Source organism: Notothenia rossii, assembly GCF_949606895.1.
Source record: "Notothenia rossii genome assembly, chromosome: 2".
NCBI lineage: Eukaryota > Metazoa > Chordata > Actinopteri > Perciformes > Nototheniidae > Notothenia > Notothenia rossii.
In genome coordinates, this window is record NC_136904.1 from 33,820,171 (window position 1) to 33,829,705 (window position 9,535).

Below are 9,535 nucleotides of genomic sequence, written 5' to 3' on the forward strand. Positions count from 1 at the left end.
CCAATGGCTGAATTTGTCACACACACTCCACTTCAATGCCAAAAACTCAAGCCGGTGAGCTGGATAATTCTTCTGAGAGCTGCTCAGTGTCTTACTTGCGAAAGCTATGGGACGGGCTCTACTTTCACCAGCTGCTACTTGTGACAACACTGCGCCAAGCCCGTCCAAGGAAGCATCAGTGGACAGAATCAGGGGACGTGAGAAATCAGGATGTGCAAGGACCACACAGTCCAGCAGACTTTCTTTAAGACTGTCAAAGGCGATGTCACACTCTAGAGTCCAGTCATCAGGTTTCAGTTTCCTGAATGTTCCTGCCTTCACATTCACTTTCACTTTCATCCTTCCTCTTCTCTATTGTCCAGCAGTCAGAGCAAAGAGTGGCTTGGCAATGGAAGAGCAATTAGGGATGAAGTGCTGGTAGAAGAACACCATGCCCAAATAGGATTTGATCCTCCTTACTGAGGGTGTACATCCGTCATCTTCCATGAGATCAGACTTCGACATAGTGGATATGACTTCCACCTTTGCGGGATCCACAGCTACTCCGCCGCCATCTATGATATGACCCAAAAACTTGACAGACGATCGCATCAGGTGACACTTCTTAGGACTCAACTTGAGGTTGTTGTCTCGCAGGCGCTGGAAGACGACCTCCAGTCTCTGTAGGGCCTCCTCTTCAGTTGATGCGAAAACAAGCAAGTCATCCAAATAACATAATAAGCTGCTGAAGTTCATGTCCCCAAATATACTCAGCATCATGCGCATAAATGAGGCAGGACTATTGCACAGTCCCTGCGGCATCCTGTTATACTCATGCAAGCCTAGCGGTGTGGTGAAGGCTGTGTATTTTTTGTCCTCTTCAGCCATGGGGACGTTGTAGAAGACGGACGTTAAGTCCATCGTGCTGAAGAAGGTGTTCCCTCCCAAGGCAGCCAAGCAGTCTGACTGATGTGGAAGAGGATGGGCGTCCTTGAGTGTTCTCGCATTCAACCACCGGAAATCGGTGCAGATCCTCAAGTTTCCGTCCTTCTTCCATACCATCACCAGTGGTGAGGCATACTCACTCACAGATTTCCGAATGATCCCTTGCTCCTTCATGTATGTCAAGACTTGACGTAGTTTCTGGTAGTGAGCAGGGGGTACTCTCCGGTAAGGAAGGCGGAATGGGCGATCATCGGTAAGTCGAATGCGGTGGACAAAGCCCTTCGTCTCACCGCAGTCCATTTCATGCTTGGAGAAGACATCGTTGTAACACTCGAGCAGTTGGACTAACTTCTCCTTCCCTGTGTGGCTAGTATGACAAGGTTGTATGTCAAGTTTGTGAAGGCCAACATCTCGCAGCCTCTGTTCGAGATCTGAAGGACTGGTTGGTGTATGGTGCTTGCCTGGGACAGCCATGTCAATCTGACTAGAGCCTTGGAGGAGCTCAAAATCTTCTACAGCTAAGCAGGGGGATACATCTGCCAGTTTACAGTTCCTCTTCAGTGTAACTGGTCTATCAGACAGATTGGTGACCTTCATGGGGACCCACCTATCACCCCAAAGAGGTGTCACGATCCGGCCAACCATGATGTTACGTGGCATGGACTTGGATGAGGTCGGCTCAACTATCACAGTGCTTCCCGGTGACATGGGAGTATCGTTAGGTAGCTTACCCCAAACGAGGTGTTCTTGCATTGCTAGGAGAGTGACTGACTGCTTCAGCTTGACCGTGCCAATTTTGTCTGGTAGCGACTCACCCCTCCAACGGGATGTGTTCGCCATGAGGTCCAAGAACTGTTCACACTCTGGGGATGAGGAAAGACTGCAAACGGAGATAAGCCGCCAGTAATCATCACTGTTCTTCAACTTGCGCATGAGAAACTTGATCACATTTGTGCCAATGATGAGATCATCTCGCTGGCCTGGCACCACAAGAACTGGAACGATGCAGCTCTCCCCATACACCTTCAGTTCAACTTCGTACATGCACTTCGGTTTAGTGAGTTTTCCTCCACACCCAACTAAAACCACTTCCTGAGTCATCGGTCTTGGTTCTGACAATACCTTTTCACTCAGCATCTTTTCCACTGCTTCTTCACTGAAAGTACAGGCCATGGAACCTGAATCAAGCATTCCCTGCATCTGGAACATATTATTCACATTGACTGGAGCAAAGAATAGCTCATCATATGGCTCAACTCTATGCGTGTTCTGTGCTATCATCGTCACACCAGCCGGTGCTGCACCGCACAACTTCACATAACACTGTTCATGTTCACTGTCACTTCTGAGGGTTTGTTTGTCCTCACCCACACATCCCCTCTCCAAATGCGGGCCAGTCAGTTTAAAGGCTGCTGCTCTCGAGGTGAATGTGCGGCCTGGTCCTCCCGTCCGGGAGTGTAACTCTGACAGTCTTTCTTGATATGGCCAGGCTTAAAACAAGACAAGCACAGGCGCTCCCGCCGACAGTGTGCTAGAGTGGAGTGTTCCATAGACTTGCATACCTTGCAGTGTTTTCTCTGGTCAGACGGGTGCTGCCTATACATTGGCTGGTTGTTTTGAGCCATCGGCTGGCTGTTCTGAGCCATCGCCTGGCTGTTCTGAGCTAGTGTGCGGTCAAGCAGGCCAATCAAAGTCTTTAGGCAATTACCATCAAACTGAGGAGCAGATGTGACATTTGCTTCAGCCTGGACAGCGGGCAACACTGGAAGGCTAGGCATAGACACCTCCTCAGACACAGGTGTTTGAACATGAGCTGCCACATGTCTTGCTGCGCTGGGGCGGTTTGGTCTGGTGTTCAGCTGTTCTCTCATTTCAATTTGATAACGGTCAACATGCTCCTGTATTTCACCAGCTGTCCACTTCTCTGGCGCTTTGAACCGCAACACTGCAGCCAGGGAGGGATCTGGACAATACTTGACAAACATCATGGTTACTTCTCGACGGGGATCATCCATATGTCTCCCATGTCTGCTCAAGCCTTCCTCAGCTGCATCAACAGCTTTGTTAAGGCGGATCCAGTACTCGACAGGGTCCTCTCCTGCTACAGGCACAGTGCTGTAGAAGTCTGCAAGGGGCATACTCGAACATGACACACCACCAAAATGCTGTTTCAATATGTCAGTTATAACTTTTGGGTTCTCGTGAGGCTTCAATAACGGATTGCTACGGAGCGTTATCTTCACAATGTCTCTGGCTTTGCCCATTAATTTAGTCAACATCTCCTGATGCTGCTCACCCAGCTGTATGCTCCTCTTCCTCAAGTACGTGTCCATGAGCTCCTCCCACTCATGCACTGAGAGCTTGTCAGACCCATCTCCTCTGTACACAGGAGGCTCTCTCACATCGGACTGCATGACTAACTTCACACCAGTCAGGTTAAGTGTGGAGTCAACGCGCGACTGGCCTGCACCTGAGTTCTGAACCCGTGCTTGACTGCCTTAATTCGCTTGACTCTCTTCCTTTAACTGAGCTGATATAGACTGTCCCACTTGCTGGGCGATGTGTGCGATGAGATCACTCAAAGCTGGGTCACTCCTGTCTGGGATGGCCGAAAGTGAAAAGGTAGGTCTGTCGGTAAGGGACGGGTGGCTAGGTTGACGGGTGGAGGTGAGAACTGGGGAACCTCCATTGTCTGGAACAATAACTGGGCGGGTGTAGCTGGGCGCTGGCGACATCATGTCGCCTGGACTTGCAACTGAAGAATTAAACAGCTGTGCCCCCCTCCCAAAAGAGTTAAACAGCGGTGCACCCCTCCCCAAACCAGCAACTGGAGAGTTAAATAATTCCAAACCAGGAAGTTGCGCCCCTCTCCCAAAACTAGAAACATTTTGAACAGCTTTCCCCATTACATTGAAATCCATCTCTTTTTTTGTTTCAAAAAAACTTAGTTAATGTCAACAAAACAGAAAATACTGATTCACAATAAACAATGGACATTTTTTTCAATGTCTTTTTCTTTCACTTGACACACATTTTTCCAGAAAGAACACAATGTCCTTGTAACTGTGATAAAGCCACTTCAATATAACCTTCATAAGGGAACCTCTTTTTTGTTGTTGTTTTGACGTCCGACAACCTCCGGTGACCAAGCTGGTGTCGATCCACGATGTGATCCGGGTCACGGCACCAATGTAGCCGGTCTGGGCCTACTTCTCAGCAGACCCTTGCTACGACTCTGCGTTGTGTTGTGCGTGTTTGATGGACAAGGAGATTCGGTTGTTGTCTTTAACCGAAACTGTGGCGTATTTATTCCTCTGCATGAAGTAAACACAATAATGCAGCAGCATTAATACACATGGACGTCTGCAACACACCAGTCTCAGTCTGCCATACAAACAACTGAGAGACTAGTACTTATAAAACATTCAGATATCAAATCTGTCACAATAGATCACAATACACTGTACAATTACAGTTACACTGGAAATGTATACACCACCGGCTAATTAGTATTTTTAGACATGTAAATAAAACAATAAAATAAACACATAGTACAAAACACAATAGACCAAAAACATGGGAGCAACAAACATACCTGCATGAAGTAAACACAATAATGCAGCAGCATTAATACACATGGACGTCTGTGGTGGGGAAAAGACGCCATTAAACATGCTGTGCTGTGTGTGAGTCCTCACAAGTGCTGCTAAACAGTACACTTAACTAAAAGTTTGCTAAAACACTCAAACTTCTGCAAAACAACTACACAGCAACACATTAGCACCATGGAATGATATTATAACCTTGTTTCACAGTTTAAGATTATATAAACACTGTAAACATCATTTAGAACAGAAATCTACAAAGAGCACATGACAAACTCTCCTCACCTCAGTCTGCCATACAAACAACTGAGTGAGAGAGGGTGCACCGCAGGTAGATGACGTCACTTTCGAAAGTGAAGACTTCAAAATAAAAGCATTAGCTCCCAAAACGGTCTTTTGCAGTAAACATACCAAAATAAAAGTGACAATAAATAATATTGGAACAATAAAATAAAACGTGAGGGATTATTGGTGGAATGCATTCCGGTATATTTATATACCTGCTACACTGACATTTATTTATTCTTGTTTCAATTTAAATGTCAAGCAATAACTTTTAACTCTGCTTTGTATTTTGCAGTTGTGTAAATTAACTAAATAGATTTACTCAAGTACTGTACTTAAGTACTATTTTGAGGTACTTGAACATAGTCAACACTTAAATAAGACTTTAGCTACACCTGGAGTAAATTCACAAGATACCCTGCAGTATACAATGTCATTAAAACTGCACCTGTATCAGCTTTAATAACACTTTAATGCATTAATAATTATAATCAAAATGTGATTCTGAAATGGGCCAATCTGCATAATAAGTACTTCAACTGTTGGTACTTTTGATGCCAATACTTTTGTACTATTACTTGAGTAACATTTTTATTGCAGGACTTTTACTTGTTACAACACACTCTCACTCCCTAAACGTCCAGGAGCGACGCTTGGTCAGGAACCCGTGGCGTCCAGTTGGGACGCACCAAGACTGCTTCAGCTTCATAAACCGACGCAAAGAGCTTTCAACTGATTGCAATGTATTCCCATCGGCAGCGGTATTTGACGCTCATGGAAGCACTGCATCCGTTTATGTCGGCGGCTGTTAAAGGCAATGTGAGCGTCCATTCCAATTGGATAACGGATAATTGTACACCCGGAAGTAAGTATTCTCCTTACTGTCGATTGATTTGACAGTGATATCTCCACTACTCATCAACTAAAAAACACCATATTATCTTTGTTAATTAAACAACATTGATTGGTTTAAATTGTGTGCAATGTTTTTGTGTTTTTCCCCTTAAATTCTGAGAAAATTGTTTTCACAGAAATGTGGAGCGCCAAAGAGACTACACTACCCACATTCCCCAGCTATTGTTGTGACGACGCCTGTCCGCTTTGCGAGAAACCTCGTAATAAGTCAACAAGCTCTGTGATTGGATGAAACATAAATTCATACAAAAAAATCCAACCCTGTCTCCTAAAGATTACGTTCCCACAGAACTAAACTGCATTCTCAATTACGTTTAGCTAGAAACGTATTACGTTTGTTATGAACGTATCTCAAATACGTTTATTTTCTACATATCTTCTAGAAACATATTTTCTCCCACGTTAAGTTTGTTATGAACATATCTTAAATACGTTTATTTTCTACATATCTTTGCCATTTATTGTCTTGCTTATAATAATGATAATAATAATTTATAAATATCATTTTAGAGCACACATTTGAAATCGAGAATCGGGCTCGATATATGGTTGAATTAAAATCAGTAGGCAAGGCTGTAATTTTGCCAGCTGTTACTCTCATGAGCGAGGCAGAAAATAATAGTTTTAACATGGCAAAAAGCTGCTGTGTCGTTTATTGCACCTCAAACATTAAAACAAATCCAGAGTTACGTGTACTTCCTCTAAGAAGAAAGGACAGTAACAGAAGAGCTCTGTGGCTTCAGGCTTGATAGCCGTTCAAATGACAACGTTGGTTTCCCCAAAAGTGGCCGGGGCTGTAAAGTGACGTCAATTTTACTCTCATATATTATTCAAAACCATTCTATTTATTCTAACGTAAATTACATGCCAGTGTTTTATCTTTTTATTTATTTGTTTTTATTTTGAATCGTATGTCTGGCTTTTTTTGCCGTCTGTCACGAAAATAAATGGGGCTCAGAGCCTCAAAATACTGAAAAAATGTTTTCCTTCTAATTTGTTATTCTTTTCTAAATAACACACTGTTATTTACTCAACAATAACACACAATTATCCTTGTTTTTATTTATTTGTTTAATTCTATAATCTTGGGCTTTTTAGCCATAAATAAAGTCACCGGAAACAGACGTATGCCTATAAGGGACATTTTGAGCAATACACACCACAAACCCACTGAACAGATTACCCAAAAAGCCACCCACCTCTTCCTCCTCCTCTCACTCTCAGCCCAGCTCTTCCTCTTCCTATTGCTCTTGCTTCCATGTTGGCTTCCATTGTTGCTGTAAGAAAGTACTCACCTTTGGTCTTTTTATAGTGCTAACATCCTGATTGATGAGCCAACAAATATGCTATCGGGTGTTTGGTCAGGTGGAACGTGTTTCTTGATCATTGGTCCATGTGTGAGGCATTTTGAATATCAGTATTTTAAAACAGCTAACACGTGACTTTATGTCAGATTCCTGTGTCTTACGTGGAGAAACGTGTGCAGTGGTTTGCAAAAAGTGCCATGTTGATTTGCAAATTGTGTGAAAAGCTGAAAACGTGTTTAGAGTTTTGGAGATTTGAGCCGATGTTTTGCTCTTTGAGTGTCAGTTAAAATAATTGTGCTTTATGTATAATTTTAGTGTGTTAGCAATCGAGAAAAACTGTAAACTGACACTTACAGTTTTTTTCGATTGTTAACACACGAAAATATAGCATAATTGTTGGCTCATCAATCAGGATGTTAGCATTATAAAACACCACAGGTGATTACTTTCTTACAGCAACAATGGAAGCCAACATGGAAGCAAGATGTCAAGGGGAGAACACTGAGGCATGAACTCAATTGCACGACTCAAAACTCAGACTCAGATAGCGTTTCAAAATAAAGACTTTACTGGAATTTGCACAGTAATAAAACAAGGAAAACAAAACCACTCTTTCGAGGAAAACTATAATGCGATCTATAGCATAGGTCCGTGAAAGGTCCGTGAAAAGGTCCGTGAGGTAAGCCGATACGTGGTCTTCGAGAGACAACGAACTGACAATTAACAGGAGGGAGCTAACACAATATATACACAGGTAAAGGGGACACAGTTGGAAACAATCAGGGCGGGGAAAATAATCAAGGACGCAGGAGACAGAAAAGGGGCGGGGAGCGTGGAGGCCTGAAATGAGAGGAAGAAATAATTAAGGGTATAGACATAAAGCACAAGACAAAGGGACATGACAACTCTAACATAAAGAATAAACTTTCACAATAAGTTTCTTGGACATGACACAAGAGCAAGAGGAAGAGGAAGAGCTGAGAGTGAGATGAGGAGGAAGAGGTGGGGTGAGAGTGAGAGGAGGAAGAATGAGAGGAGGTAGAGCTGGAGGGAGAGGACGTGGACAAAGAAGAATTCTCTCATGAAATGAAATGTTACCAACCATGGTTTGACGATGAGAGGGGCTGGACAGAGGGTTCAGCCTAATCTAAGCCGATTTACTGTTGCCTCTGTAATCCGGACACTTAGACTTGAAAAGAGGTTAGTTACCAGTTTGTAGCTCTGCGTAATTCATGATATATCAGTGCTTATATCCGTTTTGTGAAATGTATTTACTTCATTACTGTAATTGAGTTGTTGGCATGTTGCATACTATAATTGTACTGAAATCCTGCACACTTTACTGTGGTAGACTTACTGTTATGCAACACAGAAACACTGACCATCCACTATATCTTTTTGTTTATCTGAAGGACTGAGAAACAAAGAGGTGCAGGTGGAAGGATAAGGAGTTTCAATGAGGCACAGGAAGCAGCAGTTACAAACTGGGTTTTGGCAAACAATGCATCACACTTAGAGAGACCTGAAGCATAGTAACTATGTGTTGAGATGCATGTTGCACAATGTTATTTTTGAATAAAATGTGATTTTTTTCAACAACTCATTTGTATTTCTTCACTTACTGTATTTCTGTATACTCAAGCAATCTTTCTCTGCAGAAACCTCTATGTACAGAGCATAGCCCATAAAGGATGAAAGTGCTTTAGATCAGTGGTTCTCAACTGGTCAGGCCTCGGGACCAACTTTTTACTTGGTCAATAAATCGCGACCGAACATTTTGAAGCACTCAAATCTATTCAAAAAAAATTGTGCTGTAATATACGCTTTTCAGCATACAATATTAATAAAAGTGAAGTACATATATCCCTTACAGTATATCCCTTCACAGAACTAAAGTATGCTTTTAAAAAAGGTTTAATTAGATGATGGAATCAAAGCTGAACTGTATAAAAAGGCACACATGCTGAAAACCCATCCCCAGAAGGGGGGTCTGAGGGGATTCTCCCCCAGGAGATTTTTAGAAATACTAAAATAAACTACGCATTCTGGTACACTCTGATAAGAAAATAAATAAATCTATTACTACCCGACATATTAATAATATTTTATGCTATTGTTTGTTTTTCACTTAGTTCTGACTGCTTGGTGCTCCACTCAGAGAGAAGAGCAAGGAGAAAAAAAAAACATATTCATATCACATATACCAGCGGTTTTCAAAGTGTGAGGCGCGCCTCCCCTGGGGGGCGCCAGAGAGCTTCAGGGGAGGCGCAGCGTGAGACACAAAAGAACGAGAAAAAGACGAGTAACGTGACACTTGCCCACTTGTGGCTGTCTGTGGACAGTGAGTTCCCCCACCTCGCCAAAAAGGCTGTAAAAGTGCACATTCCCTTCCCCTCCACCTACCTGGGTGAGTGCAGGTTTTCCGCATTGTCTTTGATCAAAAGCAAGTACCGGACAAGGCTGCAGCCAGAGGATGATCTGTGTTTATTCCTGTTTGCA